A 5,029-nucleotide genomic window follows, 5' to 3' on the forward strand; every position below is an offset into this window, starting at 1 on the left:
CAAGAGAACAATTCCCAGTTAAGGCCCCAAAGGAAATCCCCTCCCTGTCATGTGCCGAGGCCAGGAGAAGTGGGGGAGGCACCAGCTCATTGCTTGGCCAGGCCCAGCTACCAAGGTATAGGGCCAGATGGAAGGGCTGCCCTGTCTGTGGTTGGGGCAGAGAACCCAGGGTGGACTAGAAAACACCACAGGGAGATCTCGGTGGGGAGGCTTTGCAGAGGAGGGGAACCCAAGCAATGCCTTGGGGATGGGGAGGGTTGGGGTAGGCAGAGGAGAGGCCATTGCAAATAAGGGAAGCCTCTGACAGAGGGAATACAGAGTGGGAAACATTTGTTCTGTGTTTAGGGAAATCGTGAGCAGACCAGATTGGATGAACCCACTCTCTTCACTGAAAGGAAAGAAGGCTAAGTGGAAGAAGGTAGTCCCAGCCCTTGCTGTCATCAAAACTCAGGAGGCCAAGAAGGTGGTCAATCTCCTGTTTGAGAAAAGGCCCACAAATTTTGGCATCAGATAGGACATCCAGCCCAAAAGCGACCTCACCTGCTTCTTCAAATGGCCCCACTACATCTGGCTGCAGAGACAAAGGCCTTTTCTCTAGAAACGTCTAAAAGTGCCTCTCATGGGGGTGCCTGGGTGGTTCAGTCAGTGGAGTGTCTGACTTTGGCTCAGGTCATGATATCTCGGTTTGTGAGTTCAAGCCCCCGCGTTGGGCTCTGTGCTGACAGCTCGGAGCCTGGAGCCTGCTTTGGATTCTGTGTCTCCCTCTCTCTCTGCCCCTCCCCCACTTGTGCTCTGTCTGTCTGTCTATCAAAAATAAATAAAATGTAACAAAAAAAATTTTTTTAAGTGCCTCTCATGATTAACCAGGTCACCCAGGCCTTGGACCGCCAAACAGCTATTCAACTGCTTAAGCTGGCCCACAAATACAGACCAGAGACAGAGCAAGAGAAGAAGCAGATATTGTTGGCCTGGGATGAGAAAAAAGCTGCCAGCAAAGGGCATGCCCCCCCTCGGTGGCCACCTGTCCTTCAAGCTGGGGTTAAAACTGTCACCACCTTAATGGAAAATAAGAAGTCTCTGCTGGTAGTGATTGCATATGATGTGGATCCCATTGAGTTGGTTGTCTTCCTGCCTGCCCTATGTCATAAGATGAGGGTCCCCCACTGCATTATCAAGGTGAAGGCCAGACTAGGGCATCTTGTCTACAGGAAGACCTGCACCAATGTTGCCTTCACACAGGATAACTTGGAAGACAAAGGTGCTCTGGCTAAGCTGATGGAAACCATTAGGACCAATTACAATGACAGAAATGATGACATTCACTGTCACTGAGGAGGTAACGTCCTGGGTCCAAAGTCGATGGCTCACATCGCCAAATTGGAAAAACCAAAGGCTAAAGAACTGGCCACCAAACCGGGCTGAGTGTGTGCTGTTGAATGTTCTGTACATCAAAGTCATAAAGAGTTCTCTTTCAAAAAAAAAAAAAAGACTGGTTGAAACCCACTTGTAGACACATGTTGAAGTGTGGGAGGTAACAATGACGAGAGGCTGGAGGCAAGATCAGGCTACAGTAGGCACCTGGACTTTCTCCCCCAGTTGACAAGTGTCCAGCTTCTTGCTTTCACCTCACATCTCCTCGGAAACCCTGGTGTCCTGCTTGACACTAAATTTGGCTTTGTTACAGTTGAGCAGGAGATGGGTACAAACTCACATATGGAGCAGGCTCAAAGAAAAAGGCTCAGAGTCCCCCAGACTGTCACCGTCCCAAGGAGGGATGTGCTTGGCTAGGGCAGGGCTGGATGCACGGTTGAACTCCAGAGGAAGTACCCTGATCCCCTCTGCCTCGACCAGCCTGCTTGGGAAGGGGTCTAATCCTGGGCTCTGCAGCCAGGGCTACAGCCTTGCTGGCATGAAAAGTGATCTGTCTTCAGCTGCAAAGCAACATTGGTTTCAACTGGAAGTCTTAGGTCCTTCCAGCTCGCTCTAGAGCTGTTGGTGCAATTTGCCAACAGACTGGCCTGTCTGCACACATCCATGAAGACCACTGGTTTTGTAACCGTTTTTGTTTTTGTTTTTTGAGGGGGTGGCCACTGCCTTTCTTAAGAGAAATTCTGTTAAGAATCCCAAAGCATAAAACATTTAAAAGTGGAATTGTTTGGGATGAGGAGGTAATGAAATGCCCGGAGTCCCACCAAGCAGTCCTTAGGCACCTCTGAGGAACCCCTAAACTCGTTGAACCTGGTTTTAAGGTAAGAAAGGCAATGGCAAGCCGTGAAAGTGCTTTAAGCAGGGAGTGAGATGATCGGATACACATTTTAGAAAGACGCCTGCGGCAACTGGGTGGAATCTACATCGGAGACAGAGAGCCCTGACAGAGAGACAGGAAGCTACTGAAATGATCCAGACAGGAATTGATGAATCTAGACCCAGGACAGTGGCAGAAAGGATGAAGAGTAAGTTTGGATTCCGCGTTAGAATCAGTACGAATGGGTGGCCAATTGGCTGTGAGGGGTAAAGTCTTCCCATGAACAGTGACAGCCAAACAGGGAGAGAAACTGGCTGGGACAAAGGATAAAAATTCAGTTTAGGATATATTGTGTTGCAGCCACTATGGGAGGAGTTGACTGACCAGCAGACAGTTAAAAACAAAAGTCTGGATCCTATTGGGAAGATCTTGGGAGAGAACGTTGGAGCTGGAGATTGTAATTCAGGAGTTATCAACATACAGGTTGACACAAAAGACACGAGTAGAAAATGCATCCCACAAGAAGAAAAAGGCCTGGAAGAGAAACTTCGTTCTCTTCCATTTGACTTTTATTGAGTTTTTTCATTAATGTCATCATTATTACCATTATGAATGAATATTTTACAGAGCAAAGACAATTTTCTGGGTATTTGGAGAAGGAACGACTTACTCTTGTTCTCTTAGGATGGACATTCCAAGAATAATAATGCCATACAGAATCACAAATCAACAGGCTACAAGAGATGAGAGCCAACCCTCCAGGACACTTTAACCCTCTAGCTCTGATGGGAAAGAACAGAACTGAAGATCCCTTCCCTGACTCCTACTGTGGTTGCCTGCATTTCTCACTTGGGATGCAGCAGACACTATAAATATTTTGCCTTCTCCACTAGATTCAAGTTCCTCGAGAACAGGAGCAATGAGGTAATGCAGAGAAAGCTCTCAGCGTAGTAGTGCCTGACAGCCGATGGTGGCTATTATTAGCTCAATTATTCTTTTGACCTCTTGGCAAGAGCTAGCAGGGAAATTTGTACATATAAGGAAAAAAAAAACTTAATCCATGCAACCTATGATCAAGAAGTTCATGGCACTTGATGGGGAACCTGGTGGCTCAGTCTTTGGCTCAGGTCATGATCTCACAGTTTATGAGTTTGAGTCTTTGGCTCAGGTCGTGATCTCGTGGTTCATGAGTTTGAGTCTCATGCTGGGCTCTGTGCTGAGAGCCTGCTTAGAATTCTGTGTCTCCTTCTCTTTCTCTCTGCCCCTCCCCCTCTCACATTCTGTCTCTATCTCTCACAAAGTAAATAAACATTAAAAAAAATTTTTTTTAAGTTCATGGTACTCAAAAGTTCACCACAAAACAATTTCTGTGTCTTTTTCTTTTTTTGATATGTGGGACACATAAAAGGAGATTATTAATAAACTATCTGAGTGGATGACTCTTCCAAAGGTGGACTCTCTCCTGATCGGAAAAAAATGCATATCCTACCCATATCCCAAGTCTGCTCCTGCTTGACCCTGGGCTATAACCATGGGGAAGAGTTTCTGGGTCAGCAGAGCTCATAGGAATTGGTTCACCACCCCTCAAAATCTCTAAGGCAAGAGAGTCAAAATGGATTAAAGACCTAAATGTGAGACCTGAAACCATAAAAATCATAGAAGAGAGCACAGGCAGTAGTTTCTCTGACACTGGCCGTTGCAACGTTTTTCTAGATAGGTCCTTTGATGCAAGGGAAACAAAAGCAAAAATAAACTGTTAGGACTATGTCAAAATAAAAAGCTTCTGCCCAGCAAAGGAAACAAGCAACAAAACTAAAAGACAGCCTACTGAATGGGAGAAGATATTTGCAAATGACATCTGAAAAAAGGTTACTATCCAAAATATATAAAGAACTTACACACCTCAACCACCCAAATAATCCAATTAAAAATGGGCAGAAGACATGAACAGACACGTTCATCATTACTTATCAGGGAAATGCAAATCAAAATTACAATGAGATATCACTCATATCTGTCTGAATGGCTAAAATGAAAAACATACGAAACAACAAGTGCTGGCGAGGATGTGGAGAAAAAGGAACCTTTGTGCACTGTTCGTGGGAATGCAAACTGGTGCAGCCACTGTGGAAAATAGTATGGAGGTTCCTCAAGAAGTTAAAAATAGAACTACCCTATGAGCCAGCAAAATACTGGGTATTTACGCAAAGAATCCAAAAATACTAATTCAAAGGGATATATGCTTCCTAATGTTTATAGACGCATTATTTACAATTGCCAAACTATGGATGCAGCCCAAGTGTCCATCAATTGATGAATGGATAAAGATGTGGTATATTACCTAATGGACTATTACTCAGCCATAAAAAAGAGTGAAATCTTGCCATTTGCAACCACATGGATTAAGCTACAAAGTATAATGCTAAGCAAAATAAGTCAGAGAAAGACAAATACCATATGACTTCGCTCATATGTTAATTTAAGAAACAAAACAAATGAGCAAAGGGGAAAAAAAAGAGGGAGAGGCAAACCAAGAAAAACACTAACTATAGAGAACAAACTGAAGGTTACCAGAGGGGAGGTGGGTGGGGGAATGGGTGAAAATAGGCAATGCGGATTAAGGAGTGCACTTGTGATCACAAGGGTGATTAAAATAAAACTAAAAAAAAAAAAAAAAAAAAAAAAAAAGGCTTTAAGGCAAGAAAGCCTGGGTAACCTTGGTTAGCAGTCCTGGGAGACCCCCCAAAATAACCAGACTCGTGGCTAACGTGCAGGCGGCCTGCG

At 44.7% G+C, this 5,029-nt stretch overlaps 1 pseudogene; it reads left to right on the forward strand.

Annotated features, from left to right (window-relative positions):
• Window positions 1-314: 314 nt before the first annotated feature.
• LOC132684294 (large ribosomal subunit protein eL8 pseudogene) lies at window positions 315-1,490 on the forward strand (annotated as a pseudogene).
• The last annotated feature ends 3,539 nt before the right edge of the window (window positions 1,491-5,029 follow it).

This window comes from Panthera onca, chromosome C2, assembly GCF_046562875.1.
Source record: "Panthera onca isolate mPanOnc1 chromosome C2, mPanOnc1 haplotype 2, whole genome shotgun sequence".
Classification (NCBI taxonomy): domain Eukaryota; kingdom Metazoa; phylum Chordata; class Mammalia; order Carnivora; family Felidae; genus Panthera; species Panthera onca.